General features: G+C 38.3%; 1 protein-coding gene across 13 annotated transcripts in view; it reads right to left on the reverse strand.

The window, feature by feature from the left end:
* Nucleotides 1–22,300, reverse strand: part of Lrrc3b (leucine rich repeat containing 3B) — an 89,407-nt gene that overhangs the window by 49,523 nt on the left and 17,584 nt on the right. Inside the window, exon 2 of one of the 13 annotated variants that reach the window (XM_087182197.1) lies at nt 18,293–18,421. The exons of the other annotated variants lie outside the window; for them this stretch is intronic. The gene's annotated coding sequence lies outside the window, so the exon portion shown is untranslated. The remainder of the gene's footprint in view (nt 1–18,292; nt 18,422–22,300) is intronic. 13 annotated transcript variants of the gene reach the window in all.

Here is a 22,300-nt window from a genome sequence, read left to right on the forward strand (position 1 = left end):
TTGGAAGAAGGACCACCCAACAATGCGAACAATTTGCTTCCTCTTAGGTAAAGGAGCTACAGGGGAAAATCAAAGGGAATGGGGGCATTTTGAAGGGATGCAACTGGAGTGCTCTAAAGTGTGACACAGAAAAAACAATGACAACACAAACCACTTAACCCCTCATCACATTTTTATTTTCAACTTTTGGAAGCACCATGACTCTTCTGAACCTCAGGTCCTCTGGGGAGCTATCAGAAAGTAGTTGAACTCATTCAATGCTCATCAATAGAAAAACATTAATGAGTGGTACCAAGTTACTCTAAATTCAGTAGGAGTTTTGAAAAAATTTTCACTTATTAGTCTCAGTGAATAGCACCTTTTTATGTGTATCCAGGGGTTGAATGTGTGACATATTAGTTTATTCAGTCTATGGATTGTTTAATAAGTGTATGGATTTGAGGGCCCTTATAAGCAATAATCAATGAGCCCCAGGGCTCTTTACTTGCCACATGGGAACTATTAAACATTTTCTCTTCTACTGAAGAATGCATGGTATGAAATAGACTTTTCCATGACAGCCCAGTACTTTATCCTATGAAAATTGGTAGCCTATCTGTACTGAAAAAAAGGCAAAGGCTCATTCACTGAGATAGTTGTGGTTCATTGTCAACTATAATAGTTTAAGGTAATGTATTTGCTTTTCTGCATTCTCCAAATTTTCAACAATACTTATCCACTTTGTAGTAAAAACAAACAAAAGACCTGAGTGCCACTACATTAGGAACTCCTAACAGTCTTCTATAAACTTAAAACCTCAGAAATTTCACTATTGTTTGCACTTTTTCTCTGAGACTCACTTCTACAAAATGACATGGAAAACTGTAGAGAACTAGATATGTATTCTAATACCATGATTCCACAAAAGCTGAGTTTCTGGCCAGAACAACTATATTTCCATAACATTTCTTGAAGTCTTCCCACTACTCCCTCATTAAGCTGTAGGAAAACTTCTTGGCCCCGAAAGCTTTCTGGTCCTGTCCCTCTACCCTGTCTAGCCTCAGGCCCCTTTAGTGACTGGCTCTGTCATGGATATCTTACTTGCATCTTGGGAGACTCTAATCATTGCTCAGAACATAGCCTGTGAAAAAAAGGCTCTCCAATTCTGTTACTGGGGCTCATTTAGAGACTAAAAAGATAATATAATACTCTATATATTCTCCACATAGACCACACAACGACCACAAACCCATCTTTGTCATGTTTATATTTAACTGCAACCCAGAAATGTCCTCATCATTGAGTTATTTTAAATTATATGTCTGAAACACTACCAAAAAATTAAGGATACGTCCAAAACAATGTTGAGTCAAAAAAAGTTATTTATGGTGCAATGAACATTTTTCCTAATCCAATTTCATCTGTCTGTACATGTTAATGAAGTATTGTACAACATTGCCAAATTTGGTAGTCAGCACTATGTGTCTTCCATTGTCTAATCTCATTCTCTTTTTGATAAGAGGTGTTCTACTGTTGCTAGGTGCACCACCACTTACGGCAAAGATCATGTTTCATAGCTTTCCTTATAGGCAGGATTGCTCAGGGGACTAAATTTTGACTAATGAAACAGAAGGAGGAAACCCTATGAGGCAATTAAGGGAAATCTTTTTACATGGAAGAAGACACATTCTTCCCTTGCTCCATGATTCCATGGATGTAGAGGTGATAACTGGAGTTTTGTCAGCCCTTCTGGATCATAAGCACGGTGGGGGTGATTTCTAGAGATGGTAGAACAGTGCAACGGAAGGGGACTAGGTTCTTGAATAATATCTGTAGCTCCCCTTCTAGATCTGCCTGCCATAAACTGTTTTTAGATGAGAAAGGAATAGAGGGCTATCTCCTTGAAGTCTCTGTACATGTAGGCCAAATATTTTACAGCTGTTTGCACTTGCAGAGCCAAACTTCATCCTAAAAGATATATGGAGCTTTGCATGATAACCAGACATTTTAGCAGAATACAAAATTAGATCCCTCAATAAACTTAATAATGCACTAATCCAATATGTGAATATCAGGTATTAGAGATCCTTAAAATTCACTTAGAAGGCTAGCATCTTCATCAAATCTCACAAGAGCTGAGAGGCCATGGAGTTGGGGACACCAGTCTAAATAGAAGCATTTTTTTTTCTAGAAAGTGAATCATTAATAACAGTAAAACTTCATAGAACGACAATTTACCAGTATTAAAGAACACAGGCATCACTACAAAACATTAAATTCTTAGTTTTAACTGCTATGGCTGGAAAAAATGGTTAGTATTACCTTTCTTTCCAGCCAAAATCTTTATCTTTGATGTAAAGGTTATAGTTGACCTATTTCTATTAAAATAGCAATTTTTATTGTACAAAATACCTGACCAATATTGCTTAAAACTGTCAGTGTCATGTAGTTGGGAAAAGTGACAGCTAAATTTAGTTTAAATCCTGAACTGGATATAAATAAGAATTCAGCTGACAGGAACACATCAATACTGAAGTCTTAATAGTAACCAATATACCAGACTAGTATATGATAAGAACAATAGGGGAAACTGAGTAGGGTGTGCAAGAACCCTCTAGTCTAACATTTTTTGGGGAGCAGGGCAGGGGTACCAGGGTTTCAACTCAGGACTTTGCACTTGCAAGGCAGGCACTGAGCTAAATTCCCGGCCCCTCTTGTCTAACTTTTTAAATTGTCTGCACATCTAAATTCTAACTTAGGATTCTAAATTAGTACTTACTGTCAAGCGGCTGGGAGGACTGATTAATATAATAGGTATAGAGCCTCATGCCTCTAGTAGAAATTTAATGAATGGTAAAATCATTCCTTCCAAGTAAACCCTTAAAGTTCCATCAACTCTCAATATTTTTGGTTAGATAATTTTTTTTGATACGGATCTTCTGTGTCTTGGCATGGATGAAAAAAATCTATTATCTTATAATAGATGTTCATAAACAGAGATGGTTACATCTTTTCCTGCCCTTTTCTTTACCATCAATAATCTATTTGCCCTGAACTTTTCTCAAAGTTACTCTGCTTTCTTCCATGAAGTATATTCTGTCTGTAGTTGGTCTAAATTCAACATATTTAACTAAATTTGGACCCAAAATATATGTTCTCACAAAGGCATTTCCCAGGGAGCTCCTTAAGGACAAACGTCTTTTTCCCCCAGGGTTTGCAATCCTCCTCCAACTCCCATGTTTTACATAGAGTAGGTAATCAGTATGTTTCTTTTACGCTGATCTTGAATTAATAGACAAGTATATTAAAAGGACTATTTCATAATCTTAAATGATTTATTACCTATGCAAACATTCTAGCATGATGTCAGATTTAATTAGAACACAAAACTTTCAGCTCCCTCATATTTATTTCAAAGCACTAAGTTAGACAGATTTCCAAGTACGTGAGCTCCTCTAGAGAACATGAGGGGTCTTGGGGCGCTCCATGAAACTCTTTCAAACAGTCAGTATGAATACAAAGACATTTTATTGGAAAAATAAAAGCATGTCTAAGGATTGACTAGAATTCCCACAATTATCAAAAGTTCCTTCACTTATTTACAAAGACTGAGTTATGAAGCAACAAAGTGAATTCTCATTCCAGATCTTTCCTGCTCATTTAGCCAATTTAATTTCTTCAGCTACTTTTTACAGTGTGTTGCTGCAACTCTCTTTTCTGTACTTGTCAATACTGAACCTCACTCCTTTCTCCATGGATAACAGTATTTTGAAGTCTGTTCTGGTAGATTATAATAAAAGAGAACACATGAAGAAGTCAGCTAGGCAGAAAAACACATCAACAACATAAAGAAATGGTGCCTCTAGGAAGTATTCTTAGAAGAATCAATGAGAAAGGCAAGAAGAGAACAACAATCATGAGAAGAAATAATTTAGTATATTTGATATTCAACCTCAGCAAAGTGAAGTTTGATTGAGAAGTTAAATCTGGAGATAAGCACATCCTTATAAACTGGAATCCTGCCCTCCATCAGAAACGGGACTAGCAGATGTTGTTGATGCTCTACTCACACCTCCCTGGATCCTTGACAATTTCCAGATATACCAGATTCTGATATGGTCTCATTCCTGTTAGCTGCCACCCATGTCTTTTTATAGAATGGTCCTCAGGTAGTCATAGCCTGTTTTGCTTAAACCAGTGCTTCTTAAGTATGCGCTGTAGATGGGCAACCTAAGTATCAACTTGGAGGCTGCTGGACATACAATTTTTTGAACACTATTCCAGATCTACTGGATCAGAAACTCTAGAAATGAGCCCCAACAATTTGGATTTTATTAAGCCCTCTACTTGGTTCTGTTATATGCTCAATGTTGAGAGTTACTGTCCTACATACATGAAAAGTCAAGTGATTGGGAATTTATGTTTTGAGAGGAAGGAAGCCCTAAGCCACTGTTGATAAATGTAAGAATATCAACCCTCCAGCTTCCTTGTCTTTGGTGGGAGAAATCAAAGGTGGCACCTGCACTGTCTCCAAAACTCCCAGCACATTGAGCATAAATTATCATCTGTGGAGCTTTCTTGAGGGCACAACCTTACTTGGCCTGTTTTGCTTCACTTCCCCATCTAACTTTCTTATTTTTCTACTAGTGATTAATACAACCATTGCTCAAAAAAAATCTATTTCACATGAATCTTTACCAGGGTTGGTTCTGGCTTCTGAAGGATTGAACCAAAAATACTTTCTTTTCTATAAACCTCAATCTTATTGGTTATAATGGTGAGCTGGCATTACATTAGCAATGATTACTAGACATTAGGCTCTATGCTAGAATCTGGGGATAGCAAAATAAATGAACTCTGCCCTCAGAGATTTTTGGGCTAGTGGCAGTAGGACAGAATGTGAATGGATGTTGAAATTTTCAACTGCGATAGGAAAACATTTTGGCAAAATTCCTGGAAGAGGCAATAGGTCTAGATAACTGCTGAAGTGTAAATAAAGATTAGTTAGGACATGAAAATACAATAAAATATCTCTGTTGGCTACTTTTCTCTCATTGCTGAGACAACCCAAAGCTAAAAGGGAAAAGGTTTATTTGGCTTAAAGTTCATAGACTGAAACCAGTCCATAATCGGCTGGCTCCAAGGCAGGGTGGCTTGGTAGGGGGCATTACAGAGGAGAACCCGTTCATGGCAGCCAGAAGGTAGCAAAAGCAACAAGAGACAGCTTCTTCTTAACATCTTCGTGTCCTTTTTATCTTACTCAGACTACTTAGGGCAGGTAGCACTCACACTCTTAATCCTACTGCCCTCAGGCCCAGCCCCAGGATGAATCAATCATTCACTCTCGATCTAGCCACCTCAGCAAAAGATGGCATGAGGCTTTGGGGGGACATCTAGACACAAGTCACAATATCTGAGCAAAAACTACAGATCAAAACATGAGTGTAAGAAGTGAAGAAGAGAAGAGAGTAATTTGGTGTTGATGTGGTATCACAAATTGGGAAGGGACAGGAGATGAAGATAAAAAACAAGGAAGTTCCAAAGCACAAGAAAACTTCTCTGCCCTTCTAAGTGGTTTGGGCTTTATCCTGTGCTTAATGAGCATTTGCTGGCAGGTCTTGTCCAGGAGAGTCATGTGTTTGAATGTGTCTGTAGAAAAATCTGCGGCTGAATTAAGAGGGGCAGTTCTATCACCATGCAGATCAAGTCAAAGGCTATTATGATAGACCAAGCAAGACATTCCTAGGCCTGAACTAGAGGAGCATATGAAAGCCAGGAAATATTTAGAAGCTAAAATTGGAAAAATTTTAATAAACGTACCAAATGACAGGAAAAAATGAGGTAAAGACGAATCCAGGTTCCTGGCTTGAGTAATGCAATTAAGACTAACACCATCATACTGAGAGGACTAACACCATCATACTGAGACTCATTCTCATACCTTGGGAAAGCTAGATATGTCTCATATTTGAAATCAGCAGTCAATGAGAAGCTCTGTCTTTGCTGAAAGTCACAAGGCAGCTCTGATTAGCACTAATACAGAATTGCTTAATCAACACAAATGCAAGGCACAATTAATATACAAGTGCTTTCAGTTCAATACAATTTATGCATGATTAATTTAAATGAAAACTTTATGAAAATTTCCAATATTTCTTAAGTAATCAATAAAATTCTAAGTCTTAAGAGAATTAGACATAAAGATATGCAAAAGTTTACTAGAAAACCAAACAGCAAAGTGAAGTAGCGTGTTGGAGGAGAAAAATGAAAACACAATCAATGTGTTTTTTCAACACAGCCAACTGCAAAAGGAATCCCACAAATAATTATATGAATAGAGCAAATGCAGCACCTAACTCTGGTTTACAGGTTTCACTGTTGAGGGTGTACTTTTCTCAAAGACAGAACTCAGTCAAGCCAAAAGTTGGAAGCAAAAGGAGAAGCCAGAGGAAATGGCTAGGAAGATGTTTTTACTGGTGTCATTAGGCCCAGTAGGCCTGAAGTACAACTCGGTCATCCCTCGCCTCTTGAGACTGATGCCTTGGTAGAGCGGCAGAGCCAGCATGGGCATTCCATTCCCATTCTTCCCAAGTTTTCAACTTCTTCATTCCTAGAAAGATCTCTGAAAAACACAGATGCACATCTTTGCGTCCCTCTTTCCCTCACGATCCATTTGACTTCAACTCCTTGACATCCTTTGTGAGAGAAGTGGCAACAGGAAAAGAAGGCCATTATCAGCCTTTCCTAAGAATAATGGAGATGCTAATTGGCTCTATCGTCACCCTATCAATCTGAGAGGATATTGCCCTGCTAAAGAAGTAGGCTGAATCAGTAGGAGCAAGAGACAGGGGTAGGAATCAAGAGATCTCCAAAACCAAAGTAGCCTTGCTCTTTATAAGAAATTTAGGAATATACTCAAATCCTAGTTTGAAGGAGGTAAGAGTGGTATTAACACACACACACACACACACACACACACACACCAGATTGATCTGTCTATATCTATCACTCTGGATGGCTACCCATCAGCCTAGACCATGCTGTAACTTTAGCAAAGTCGAGGAGCTGAATCATAAGTTTTCTGAGGAGGGGCTCAGGCTGACAGGTCTATCAGGAGTAGGAGGAAGTGAAGGGGTGAATGGGGGCGCTTTAAGGGGAAAGAGCTGCAGAAACTATTAATCAGTACTAATGAACTTTAAATTTTAACAACCTCTGCATATCAGAAAGATATAAGTCGTAGCAAACCAGAATGCTTTTCTTGCTAAACTGCCTAAATCTCAGAATGTAGAGCACAAGTGGGGCATGGCAGAGAGTCCAAGAACAGTAAATGAATTTCATTAACCTTAATGGTCTAAGGAAAAAAGATGGAGCAGGCTAGCATTAATAGCTAGAAAAAAAATGACTCAATTATCCAACGCAAGAGGATACTGAGGACTTTCTTTGAAAGGTCTAAAACTCATATTTTTTAACGGTGAGATAATAGGACCAATTTTGGGGGGAAAAGATAGTAAATGCTCTGGAGATACATTAAGGACAGCAGCATTTCTCACAGGAACTTTAGGGTCCACTATCCTCAGGGGTAAACGGAAGTTTCTGAGGGATCACTGAGGTCAGAAACTGTAATTCAGAGAACAGTTGTCTGTGCAAGTTTTCCAAGTAACTGCTCTCCATTCGGAGATTTCCAGAACGTTGTACTTTTAAAAGGTACAGAAATATCAGAGACCAACTTTGGGCACTGAGCTGAGCTGGAGGAATCTGGAAAAATCAGAATATACAATGTGAGAAATCAAGGACAACTGCATCAGCCAAGGTCAACCAAGTTCCAACTCTTATGACTTTTACCAACTTGACGAGGGTTCCACCACTGCCACGAACACTGTGCTCTTAGTGAGTACAAAGATGTTCACGGCAGCAGCATGTATGATAGCTCAGAGCTGGAGAAACAAATGCTTCACACAACTATGAAGCTTGTTAGACTAAGGACCGCCTGTATGCTGAATGTGATGTTACACAGCTTTAAAATGGTGTTTATAAGGACTTCATCATAATGCCTGAAAACATTTTTAAATATAGTGGAAAGATAAGATATAAAATTACATGTACAATTACAATCATAACCAACAACAAAACACCTGAGATTAAAAAAGTCACCGAAATATGAACAATGTTTAAGTGTGGGGAATCAGATTTTGAGTCACATTTCTCCATTCTCTGATTTCTGAGCATTTGCCTAAGTTACTTTAAATAAGCACGTAGTACCAATGTGAGCTAACAACAATAGTGAGTTCTGGGTAAAGCCTGGGCACTTACACTATGTATAGACTTACGCATTTAGGTGGTAAGTGTGGTCCTTAAGAATCACTTTGGATCCATACTGAAAGCCTTCATACAAGATCTGATTCTAAACAAAGGCCGTGTGCGTGTGTGTGTGTGTGTGTGTGCGCGTGTATGTGTGTGTAGCAAGGAATTTCAGCCAATGATGGATACACTTCCAGGGTTCACTTTCCTATCGACCAGTTTGAGAGCCACTCATAATCCTTTCAGAATGTTTTTCAAATCATTCACATACTCAAGAAAAATTATTGGAAATATTATAATGTTACATAGACTAATTGTATGTCAGGGGTAAAATTACCTGAAATAATTCTTATATTGACATTTTTATTATTTAAAAAATATTTATTGAGTGCCACATACTATGATTATATAATCCCCTCCAGAACTTCCCGCGATTGGTGTCATCATAGTCTCTATAGTCAGGGAAAGAAGCACAGCATTGGACAGAATAGGTCAGTCAAATTCCTGCAGGTGAGAACTGGAAAAAACAGGACTTGAACTGAGTTCTTTCTAACTTCAATATCTGCATCTTTGATGCCAATGCCATTTTGTCTGTATTTTTTTAACATCAGAAAGATATACCTAGAGATCTTAGAGGTTATATTCCCAACAGACTACGCACCTTTGTCAACATTTGGTCTAGAACAACATCAGTGAAGGCAAGCAATGTTCTGGAAGCCACAGATGCATCATAACTTCTCTGAATTACAGTGGCCACTTAGAAACCTAAATGAAGCCACAGATGCATCATAACTTCTCTGAATTACAGTGGCCACTTAGAAACCTAAATGAGAAAGCATACACAAGGAAATGATGATGGAATTGCCTGATGGTTCTCCTTTTATTAAACAAGGTTTTAAAAGTTACAAATTTATGGACAAACAAAATATTCACTCCTTCTCTGTTCTGTTTTGAATTTGGTAATTTATTTGAAAGACCTAATCATATATAACTTTGACATTTACTCTAAAAGAATTATTGTTGTCTGTGGCCTAAAGGGAAAAAAATTCTGATACAAATGAAATGAAATAGAACAAAGTTCTGGATTGAAAATCATTTGTTTTTCTAGCATAGGTTTTTCCAAAGAGAAAAGAAAATTAATCTATAGTCGGAAACACTTCTACTGCATACATCCAGGAGTCAGAGACATAGCATCACAAGCAAAATCCAGAATCCTTTGTTATTTAATTCCATATTCTTAGGTACACTGAATTTTTATATGGGACAGAGTAATACAATTATGAAACAATCTTTATATCATCAACTGCTGAAATTTGGAGTGAGAAAAATGTATGCAGGCTGGAAGATTGATACTCTTTTAAAAAAGGGCTTTTGTAGAATGAGAAATTTGCTGCTCTGAGGCAAGGCAACAAGAAAAATCATGGGCTAAATTTGAATGCAAAATTCAATGATGAAATTGCTTTCATCACAAAACACCTAAGGAGCTAAATGCAGGAGGTGTGGGAGAATCATTTCAATCCAGATGGGCTAACATTTCATAGAAGACTCTATGGGGGTAATCTTTCACATTGTATGTATGGATAGATGCAATCAGCCGATGATTCTTTTAATTGTTTTTTTTAGCCTATACAGAACATTGTATTTTCAGGAAAATTTAAACAAAGTAAACCTAAAAAGAATCTTTTTTGTTTTTCATTTAATGTTCCAGGACAAACTAGTTCTTCCTAAAGAAGTAACAAAGATATAAAAGTAATTATTAAGAAACATAAATTACATACTTAGGCATTCAAATAATAATAATAATCAAATGCATTATTTTTCATTTGTCCATTGAATCCCTGAATCTAGCTACTATCTATCTATCTAGCTAATGTATACATAAATATATAATTTATATAATTTCATACGAGTTATTTATCTCAATTTCCCAATCCTGAGGAGTTGCTAGGAAATTGTTAGGCCCACTTCACAGTTGGCAAGTGTAAGTTGGAAAGACTAAAGGATTTATTCAAGGACAAAGCAAATGGAAAAGGGCCGGGGATTTAGCTCAGTGGTTTCGATGTCTGTTGTGCAAGCACAAGGACCCGAGTTTGAACCTCGGTACAAAAAACAAAACAAAACAAAGCAAATGGAAGGATACGAACCTAAATCACCTGTGTATGAGTTCCACATGTGAGACCAGGGAAAACATGGCAAGAGAGAGATCAGAATCTAAGCTCTGTTGATTCGGCAAATCTACTTAACTTTCTTGTGACTACTTTGTTTATAAGGTGGCACTTCATAGGATTTGGGGGAGGATTAAATGAGTTAGTGTATTTGCAAGAAGCCTGGCAACCAGTAAGCATCATTGCATGATTATTATTGATATACAATAAAGATATTTGATTCCACCTAACCTATTGTGAAGTTACGTTTCCAATATTTATATTGTATTTGGTTATTTCAAAACTCCAAAGGTACTGTGTAAAATAATGATTAGGTTAGCACCTGACCATTCACACCTACTCTGACAGTTACCAACCATCTCTTCTGTCAGATAATCTATTTATTGTAGTCATGCCTGCATGACTGTGCTCTCATGGAATAGGATCTGTTATTTTCCTTTACACTATCAGTGAAGATGAAATCTTAGAAGTGGCGCTGCTTAAGTTATGCAAACTCACAATGAATTAAGGAGCCACTTTGTAAAACTACTGTAAGATTGAAAAAACAAATGATCCTGCTTTCCTTGCTGATTGCAGTATCTTTACCTATTATAGTAAGTGTAGCCTGGTTATTACTCCTTCTCATAGACACCACATCATCTGAAAATGTTTTGTGTAAGAAATGGTAAAAGAGTTTTGTTTAAGCCTGGTAAGAGTGGGACCTGCTTCACGAACTCTTCCCTTCTCAGTGTGTGGTACTCAGATCAGTAGCATCTATATGGAACTTAAATAGAAATGCCAAACCCCTGATTCCATCTTAGACCTACTGCATCAGAATCCACATTTTCAGAGGATGCCAGGTGATTCTCATGTACAGGAAAATCTGAGAAACACAGTGCTTCCTCTCTGCAGGCACTTTATTTGAAAATTCTTTTATTGGAAGGATCATCTAAAGACAGATACCCTGATAGCTGTTTAGTGGTGGTAAAATCAAGATTATCTAAATTTGATAGCCAATACTATGATACAATACAATTACCATTCTGAAACTCAAAGCAGCTAGTGTCTTCCAGATTTTCTCCCATTTCTCTTGTTATTTTCTTATTACAGCTTAAAGTGGAAGATGCAGCATCACCTGAAACAACGTAGGAAACTAAAAGAACGAGTCACCCCACTCCAGTCTTAGAAGAACAGGCTATGCTTGTCAATTGACATCAGGGTGAGTCCAGAAATGAATGGAAAGCCAAGCCGGGCAATCATCGCTCTTGCAATGTAGCTCTGAAAGTAACCTGGAAGGAAATGAGCACATGGCTGGAAATAAGTTTCAAGAGACTCCAACAAGAAAAGATAAAAAGAGAGAGAGAGAGCAAAAGGAAAATAACTTAATGAATCATTCTCATTCTAGAGCTATTCAAGGTATGAAAGCAGGCATGGGTCTGTTTAAGTGACTAATCCTATCAATTCAGAGAAGTGACTTAGCAAATAGAAAAGGTGGAATCTGATCAGTTGGTATAAACCTTATCCCCAAAGAGAGAAGTGAGAGCTGTAAGACTCTACATTCCATACCAGGGGAGGTAGCCACTTCAGTGATGCTAGCCACCTGAACACTTTTGTCACTACTACAAAGTACATTTTAAAAGTGAATGTAGGCCGGGGATTTAGCTCAGTGGTTTCGCCGCCGCCTGTTGTGCAAGCACAAGGACCCAAGTTCAATCCCTGGTACCAAAAAAAAAAGAAGGAAGGAAAAAGTGAATGTACTCCGATCACAAATCAGGCACAAACTATATACGGTACCTGCTATGCTAGGAACTTCAGACATGGAGGTGATTCAGTCTGTGCCCCCACAAGGGGGTAGTTCAGCTCTGAGAATGGAGTTTAGGAAGCAGCTCTCTAGCAATACACCCTTAAGCAGAAGGTACTGATGATATTAAAAATAACTTTAATATTTGTGATTTTTTTAACACTTCCTCATAAGAAATGTCTCGAGTGGCTCTAGCAATGGGGTTATCAGGCCTGAAACCCTATTTTTCAGGTTCCTAGTTTTAAGCAATTACCTCTGCTTCCTAGGCACAAATGCTTTCTAAATTCCATTTCCTCTTCTTGGGCAGTTGGTTTGACAGTATTTCACAGCCTCCTTGCCATTAGGTGTAATCATGTGTCTGAATTCTGGCCAAGGAAATGAGAGTGCAAGGAATGCATGCTTTTTTGGAGGCTCTTGATCTATGAACTGATCCCATGCATGCTCCTGTAAGCCTTTTCACCTTTTGGCTAACTGGAATGGAAATAAGCATGCTGACCTCAGAAGCTGTGTATTGAAGACTATGACACAGCCACAGTCAGCCTTGTTTCCCGAATAACTGAATGGAGTTGCCTTCACCTCCCACTTAACACCACTTAACACCAACCTAAACTGCCCTAGATGATCACATGATAAAGAAATAAACTAGTGTTGAGTCATTGCATATTTGGAATAAGTTGTCCCTAGAGTTCCTTGGCTGGAATACACAACCAACCGGGCATGCCAGCTCACTTGAGACAGCAGCAGTAGCAGCAACATGCCTCTTTTTCTGCTTTACACCGACTATCAACTCCATGCCTGCAGTGATTCTTCAAGGCCCTTATAAATCACTGAGCCAAAATCATCTGGGGAAATGAGTAACCAGGACCAGTGATCTAGAGGCAGTGCAAGGAACGAGATAAGGCCACGCTGTCCACAGTCAAACAAACCTCAATTTGAAGTCCAGCTCTAGCGTGCATTTCTACAAACTCTGGATAATCCCTTAGCTTCTTTAGGTCTTGATTTTACCATCTTTAAGATGAACAGGTAGTTAGGTTAATCTACTTTGAAAGCAAATACCATTATTTCTAGGTCTCTCAAAACAACAGGAGACACCCTTTTTGCAGGCAGGATGAGAGGGAAGATTAGATCTGAAGCCCCTTCACAGGTGGGCTGCTATGATCTTTATGTTGTTTGTCAGCACACTGGTGTAGGTATTTTTAGCATTCAAGTTGACACATAGTAGACTGGCCACATTCTCAGGGGCAATGCTAACAAAATGCCGGAGGCCTTCCTGCAGATCTCAAAAGATGGAAGCTATTCTTTCTAGAAACTCTCATTTGCATTCCTTCTTGTGCATCCTCAGCATGACCACCCTGCTCAGCACTGCTTCATCTTTAATATCACTTGCACTGTTTCCCTTTCGACAAGGGATGAGACTCAAGCTCAGAATGTGCAGCAGGTGTGAGAATGTAAGAAACCACCCTGTTTTGTTTTTATGGTATTGGTTTGTAAATTTAAACTTGTATTTATGAAAAAGAATATAGTTTTCCACTAAGGGCATTATATAAGTATGTAATAGGTAGGTAGATAGATGAACAGATAGTTTCCTTAAATCTAAGTAGGTCAATTTAAAGAAAAATATTAAGAAATACTACACAAAAGTCATGGAGATGGTAAGCCTCCTAATGCAATATAGATTTTAAATTTCTCCTTCTTCAAGGCACTCTTTACCCACTGGTGCTATGTTCATTAACAAACAAAACTTCTTTTTCCAGATTATCATTGCCTCTGAAACTACATATAACATTTCATCAGCCTGATGTCCAAGCCCCTTTATTCTGACATCCTTTGGTATTCTTTCCCGCTATTCTTTCACTGCTCCAGACCACTGTCAAAATGAAATTTGCACTCTTCCACCATGCACCTTTTCATCTCTGTTTTTGCTTCTGCCATTGTCTCTGCCTAGAAAATCCTCTATATTTCCTACCACACAAATCTTTACCATTTATCGTGTCTCTGAAGTACTCCTAGAGAAGTGAGTTTTTAAAAACTTACTTTCTCATCAGCATTTGTATGCCATGCCTTATTTTATAGCTGTGTAACATTACCACCTGGAAAAATTTTTAAACTATGGATGCTTTAGCCCCAGTCAGCTTGGAAATTCTGGTTAAATTTGTGGAGAGGGCAGCCCAGAACTTGGATTTTTTTCAAAGGCCTCTAAAAGAGTCTAGTACAAAACAGAACATGTAACCTGTCAAGGGGAAGAACTCACAAAAAAGAAAGCTGATGGTGCCCTTTAAGCTACAGGAAGATAGCTTGAAATCTAGCTATAATTTTGTAGACAAGTTTGAGAACCATTGCTATGTATATGTACATGATCTTCTGTAAGCCTTTGGAAATTCAGCTTCTCCTGTTTCCTTGTCTTGGTACAAATTGAATGGCAGTGGAGAAAGACTCAAGAATCCATTTCAGAACTTTACCCAAATCTCTGACCGATTTTAAATTGTGCTTCTATTACATTTTTGTGCGAGTTATTTGAAACAGATCATCAGGAACAGGAAAGCATCAGGGAAATTCAGCCAATCTTTAGGCTGCTTCCCCATCTAGGAAATATATCATGCAGCCGATTTTAAGTTGTTCATTAGTCACAGAAAAACGAGCCATCTGTTGCCACCAGGTATGGACACTATAAACTTTTCTCCAATATTTATATAGCAAAATTTGCTTCTTTATGAAGTAAATGCCACTGATTAAATGAACTGCTGTCTTCAATATGGTATTTCTCAGTGCAACCATACTAACTACTTCAGGACACACACACATCTGCTCTCAAAAACAAACAGTTCAGGGCTGGGGATTTAGCTCAGTGGTTCTGCCACCTGCCTCGCATGTGCAAGGACCTGGGTTCAATCCATGGTACAAAAAAACAAAAAACAAAGCAACAACAACAAAAAAACAGTTCATAGTGTGTTTAAATTGATTGCATTATAATTTATAGTAAAAAAACCCCACTAATACTTGGTCCCAACCTATAACAAGAAAAACTATTAAAGAGCCTAAAACATTCAGTATGATCAAGAGTTCTGAAAATTATTCGCTAAGCTTCAGGTTATCTTCCTCCAGCTTAAAGGCTACCAACGGCTTCTTTTCTGTGAGATCTTCCCTTTGACAGGTTACATGTTTTGTTTTATACTCCATCTCTCTCAGCCTCCCAAAGGCTTCGATCAGTGAGAAATGACATGTCATCTTCTCCTAAACCATTATTAATGACAGGCCAATTTCTGAACCACCTGAATTCACATGTATAGCTGGTCTTTTTGTAACCTCCATTCCTGTGTCTATAGAAAATGACAGAAATTTGAGGTTTCATGAAAACAGGCATAGGCCCTGTCTAACACAAGACAGCTGAACTAAATGGCAGGAGATGCAAGCCATTTTCCTTTCATTAATTCCCACATTTTCTTCCTCCCTCATTTTTTTCCCTTTCCACTCCCTTGTGGAATTTTTTCTATCCAGTCTTTTCGATACTTTCATTACCCGATCTTTAACATCTTTTCCTGACATCTGACTCATTGTTTTAATCCCACTAACTTCATCTCAAGTTTGGGGCCACCTCTCTGTAAGTGTGTATATACCAAGCGGGGCTGTCATCCATCACAGCGTCCACGTCCCAGGTAAGGCCATGTGCTGATGGCAGGGGGACCAATTTCCTACAGAAATAGATTGTAGTACATTAAAGATATGGGCTTTTGCGATAACAAAAATGTGCATGGATATGATCAAGAACTCCACAAGGAAGAACCCAGAGAAAAAGGGAAGATATTTTTTACCATAGTGAAATTTAGGGAGCCACTTGGTTTACTGTCTTTAGTGCTGTTATAATTTTGTTCGTAGTATTTTAAACAAAAAGTAATGCACCTTTTAAAAAGCTGACTCAAAGTTTCTAAAACATTTGGGGGATAGGTTTTTTTTAAAGAAATCTGAAGTTGGTTTAGAGGTGAGACAGAAAACAATGAGAACCTCTGCAGAGGCACACTTCGTACCTAGATACAGGAAATGACCCCATCCACTTCATGTGCAGTTGGTTGTGCAGACCACAGGGATTCCGATACATTCTTGCCCCAGAGGGTCACTTCCTTTATATCTGAGCTGACACAGTTCTCCCATCCTCTGCAGCCTTGCATTGATTTCCCCAGCTCCTCTGACTATGTCTCTGGCTTCTCTCTTCCACCTCACTTGACATCTGTGAGGTGACATCCAACGCTTCCAGGCAACACATGCTGGCAGAAGCAGGTGCCAAAGCAGCAGAGACTGTGAGAAATGGAGAGGATCCCACAAGGGCTAGGATCTGCCTTGCACAACTCAACTGTCTTTTCTTCTAAATCTCAGGGACCAGGAAGCCCCGGCTGTTCATATCACATTGTTTCCACAAGTTCAAACAGCATTCTTCAGAGTTTGCAGAAGCTGAACTGCATCTCAGATGGCTAAAACTCGTCTGTCTGCTTTTTTTTCACTCCACAGGAAGTGCTGTGGGATCCTATATATTGCTTCTGCTCCTCCTAACCCTTGCCACTGCCCAGTAAAAACATGATAAGCAGCAATACATTAGGAACCTGGAATATTTAAGAGCCAGGCTCTGCAGCTAGCCCTGGGTTCGAATCCAACCCCTAGTACTTGCTAGTGCCAGGACCAGGATAGGTTCCAGTGTGATAAATTGCCATTTCTTATCTACAAAAGGGCTGAATAACTCGTTGGGGTAATATATATTAAAGGATCTAACTACAGTAAATTCAATATACAATGCATTATATTATAGTTTGAACTGAAAAGTAGGAAAGTACAAGCAATTTTCCATCTACTTCAAGAGGGTAACATTCTTTCTTTGGTACCAGGGATTGAACTCAGGTCCTTGCACTTTCGAGGCAGGCAGCAGAACCACTGAGCTAAATCCCTGGCCCAGAGGGTAATGTTCTTTAGGGTGAGAAAAAAGGTACCTCTGAACCCACTATGAATTCAGCTTCATTTTTTTCCTCCTTCAGATGGGCTCCAGAGAGGAGAAAATAGATGAGAGTTATTTTCAGGATACAGTATGACATTTCTCTCATTCTTTCACTCATTCACTCAACAAATACTTGTTTAACATTAACTTTGTGACAGAATCTTTCAGAGGTGTCCAGTATACAGCATTGATAAAGCACATCTCATGATCCTTGAAACTTAAGAGTCTATCAGAGAGATAAATACTAAACAAGTAAACATATACATGTGTACACACACAAACTTAAAATATTTTAGGTGGAATAAATCATGTCCAGAATAAAAAGGATTAAACTAATAGAAAATGAGGCAGAGAAGGAAAAGAAATGGTTTCGTATTTCAGATGACTGATCAGAGAAAGCCTTTCTGCTCAGGTGATATCTGAGTACAGCCTTCTCTGGAAACGTCCTGGGAAATTATTTTGAAAAGCAAAATCATATCTGATGCCCAGGAACTGCTAATACATATGACTCTTGGGGTAAATAATTTTTAATACACTCCTTATCCATGTGACAAAATGATTTACAATGATAATCATAAAATGGAACAAATATAATTCACGTATAAAGTAAAATATACACTCGCCAAACAAAATTATTGCAATATCCAAATGTTAAGCATAAATAAGACTCCTAACAGTTCATGGAGAATGACATCATTAATGTAACTCACGATCCAATTCTTCATTTTTGCAGTTAACATTATCTCATTGTTTATTTCAAGCCAACATGTGAATGCAGGAATATATGATACCAACAATGGCTGGAGACACAGTTATGCCTGAACAAGAGGAGGCTTGAAAGTACTATGTACTTGTGGAGTGTATAACCAAGACCTTGCATCTGTAGGCACAACTTGGACCTTTCTGACTTAACTTCCATATGGAATACAGTGTTTATTAAATAACAGCAACAATGATAATAATGTGCTGTTTTGGAGTTTACATATATAATTATAATTCATCAGTAACCACCAGAACACATTTTATGGGAAGGGAATTGTATTTTATGACTATACATTCTTGCCCCAGAGGGTCATTTCCTTCATATCTGACCTGACACAGTTCTCCCATCCTCTGCAGCCTTGCATTGATTTCCCCAGCTCCTCTGACTGTCTCTGGCTTCTCTCTTCCACACCACTTGACTGCTGTGAGGTGACATCCAACGCTTCCAGGCAACACATGCTGTTTGGAAATGCCAGCATTTGTCAATAATAAGAAGTAGAACACCTCTTAATTGTTTGTATGACAGCTGTAAGTTCTCTGTGCTCTGGTTTATTGTCTGTATCCAGGTGTGCTGTTCCAATTCCCTGCCTGAGGTATGTCACTGATTGGGGAAGTTCTGTGGCCACATACGGCATTATCCCTTCTTTCCAGTATGTTACACACTTCCCTTCATGGACTTTTCAGATCCTAGAGTACAGGAGCCTAGATGCTGGAAGTAAAGCAATCTGACAGGATTGCAATCACTAAGGCTCAACAGAAAAGCTTACTTACCATCTGGCTTTCATGTTTGTTAGCAAGAGGAGTACCTCACTTCTGAGAGAAGATTACAGATATTTAGTGAGCGCCTATAATATGTAGAATGACAAACCAGGAACCTATGGAGAATATACAAAATATGAGACATGATCTTGGGTGTTCAGTTTTTTTTAAATCAAGCTATCATCAGGGTGGTCAATAAAAGCTTCTGTATTAGTTTTTCTCAAAAGGGTAAAATTCCATGGGATAAGTAAAGAGGAAGAAAAAGGAGAAAGTTCTAAGTGACAACTACATCAGATCCCTAGAAAAGGCAGAGTGTGTTAAGAGATCAAGTGACATTTTGGAAGACTCAACATGAACACAAAAATATTAGAAGTAGAATGGGCCCATAAGGTAGCCTCACAAGCCAGTTTAAGGAATTTGCCATTCAGATAGTTGAAAGTCACCAAATGCTTTTGAAAAGGTGGTAATCAAATTAAAGCAGTATTTTAGGAAGAGTTATCTGGTGGTAGAACAAAGTATGATATAAGAGGAAAGGACAAAGGAGGCGCAAACACAGCCACAGGCATAAAGTGGTACAGACTTGAATTCAGGGATTCACCTCTGAATATGATGGAAATGTATGATGCTGGGCAAAGGGTCCACCACCACAAAATTAAAACTCAGAGTCGGAGTTTATTTTAATCTGAAGACTATGAAGAAGAAGATCTGAGAAAAATAACCACATAACTGGCATGTAGGAAAGTTCTCTTCAATTCCTTGATGTAATAGATTTAAAGATTTCCAAAGAAACAGTAAAGAGGAGAAATCAGAGGAGGCAAAGCATTCCCTTTGAGCATTAGAACTCCAATGTGGATTACTCCATAGAAGCCAATAGAAGCTGCCCAACCTCAAAAACTAGCAAGAGAGTCATTTGTATGGTGTTCTAAGAAAATTCTACCTAGCAGTTTGCCCTACCTAGACAGTCCAGCCTTGAATCAGGTGACAAGAATGAAATTACTCTTTTAGGAATATAAGATCTAGCCTCCAGTTCTAATTATTTTTCTTTAAAATAACTAGCCTCTATTAGAAATACTTTTAAAAGCAGTGCTTTGACTCATCCTCTGAATGAGCTGTATTTTTAGGACTGCCTCTAAATTGTGATTTTTTCCATGCTACTTAATTCACCTGTTTTCTTCAATGACATCCCCTACAAAAACCCTATAGATACCCAAAAGAGAGAAATGTCCATTCTTACTTGTGAGTTGCCTGAAAGGAAAAATATAAGCACTGAAAGTTTAAGACTGGTATATCTATCTTTATTCTGGGTCATTTGCTTATTTTAAGGCATAATTCATATAACAAATTTTGTGCCTGAATCGTCCATTCTTCAAGTCACTCAAACACTAAAAATGCTACAGTTAAAATATTATGAATGAAGAATAAAAATCCTTATGCTATGCACACTTTTCCCAGAGGATATGACTGTTTTTGAGGGTTCTTTTCCAGGAGTTTACGACAAAGACCCCATATCCTAGCTGATGTGGGCAAAATTCTGGTCCTCTGGGGAAGGGGAGAGCAGAAAACATCCTGGATATAAAATCTTTATACTTCAAGAAATGAGGAAAGCATTCATTTTTAGAACCCAAAGTGAAGCAGGTTTAAGATTAGATTTCATTTTCTTAAACTGGAGTTTTTAATTTCCACTGAAACAAAAAGAACCTTCTTTCATTTCTTGTAAACTGAGGAGACTGTGAGGTAAAAAACACAGCACCATTCTGTACCTTATCTACAAGGTGTCAGGAAAGGAGGGATTTCCATTGTCTGAAATCAGTGCTGTTTGCTGCCTGATTCAGTCTCTATCAGGATGATTTTCACACTTCCAAAAAAGGCACATCTTTCTAAACATCATGAATAATGGATTGAGATTTCTGCAATCCCCTTCCTTTCCCTCCTCAATTTAAATCAAGCTCTTTTAAAGCCAACATACTACATAGTGATTGAAGTCTGAAAAGGTTATAAATAGTAAAGGTTGAAATTTTTCCACAAAGGTAAGTAGATGGAAAAAAAAGCTACTTATATCATACAAGGGCAAGATGTGCTCATCATCAGCACTGCCCCTCATCACTGCACTATTGTCTTGAAGGTACACAGAAACAAAAACAGGCCATGACACCACTGTGCTGGCTTCTAAGCTCTACTGTCTGTATACATTTCTGGTCACCTCAAGCCGGGGATATGGTGCCATTTTTTAGGCCAAACTTGGTGAATGGAAGCTGTATGTCGCTTAAATTCTTAATTACAATTTCCCTTTGATGTTGGACACTGTTTAAATGCTGTAGTTCTGTGTATTACATGGGATCAGTTACTGTGCTTAGTAGCAAGTTCCAGGTTTCAAGCTGCTGCAAATTTCATTCAAAACTCTTACCAGTGAGCTGTATCAGGAACTAAATTATGTGTAGAAACACCGTATCTTTAACAGTGATGCATAGTACCTAAAGAATACAAAGAGGATATTCAACACTGGAGCAATGAAAGAGCAGAGAAAGAGCATGGAAAAGGTACTCAATTATGTGTTATTTGCATAGTGTATTATAATTTCCAAAGTACTCTCCTAAATCTTATGTTATCTGACCCTCCATTTCTTATGGAGTTCCAAGTTATATCCATCCAACAAGTATTAATTGAACAATGAGTATGTACCAGGTGCTATTATGCAGGGGTGAAAGCATAATAGTCAAGGGCTTTGCTCCTGTGGAGCTCAGGGTTGAGAAGGAGAGACAGATAATAAGCACAAAACACAAAGAAATCATTAAGGTAAGACACACTCATTAAGATAAGATAGCAGTGTCATGAGGAAAACATATCAAGGTAAAAAGTCTTGAGTGTGACTGAAGGAGAGGAAGTTGCTCGGAGTGTGACATTTGAACTGAAAACTCAAAGAGGTAAATAGCAAGCCGTGGAGGTGATCTGAAGGAGGGACATATCAAGGAGAAGGAGGTGTAAGTTCAGGATCTTTGAAGCAGGAATATGCTTTGTATGTTTGCCAAAAGGAAGAAGGCTGAAGCTGAGAGAGAGAGAACAGTCCAGATAATCTGGAGAGGGGAGAAGGGACTACCCATTTGAGTACAAAGAATCAAGATGAAGGGGAAGCAAATAGGGCCTCTTTGTGACGTGGTTATTATGGGCCAAGCCTTGAGCCAAGTTCACAGTCATAACTGGTGGGACTGAGACTCAGAACAAGTTCTTTGACTACATGCTGCCTTGCCCACTCCCTGCCATCTGGAGTTTGGCTTTGGTTTACCCAGGTGGAAACTGTAAATAGAAGAAATAGGCATATTATGAATCTACTTTGGATTCTGTTTACCTGATGGCCTATCTCCTGAGTGATTTGTATATGAGGAGAATATTTTTGCCTGAATTTTAAAAGTTGGCATTTCATTAAATACTAAGAAATGTGCTTTCGCTTCCTATGCTTGGTGGCCTTTGGGTTGAAGAAACAGCTGACTGGTTCTACACTCTGGGGTAAATTCAAGCACTGCAGAATGAATATAATTATCAGAGGAAACTGGAAAGGTGACTGAAAAAGAAAAGATAAAACAT

The sequence above is a fragment of the Heterocephalus glaber genome, unplaced genomic scaffold (assembly GCF_053883595.1).
Source record: "Heterocephalus glaber isolate CG9 unplaced genomic scaffold, H.glaber_assembly_v1.0 deba00001472, whole genome shotgun sequence".
NCBI classification, from domain to species: Eukaryota; Metazoa; Chordata; class Mammalia; order Rodentia; family Bathyergidae; genus Heterocephalus; species Heterocephalus glaber.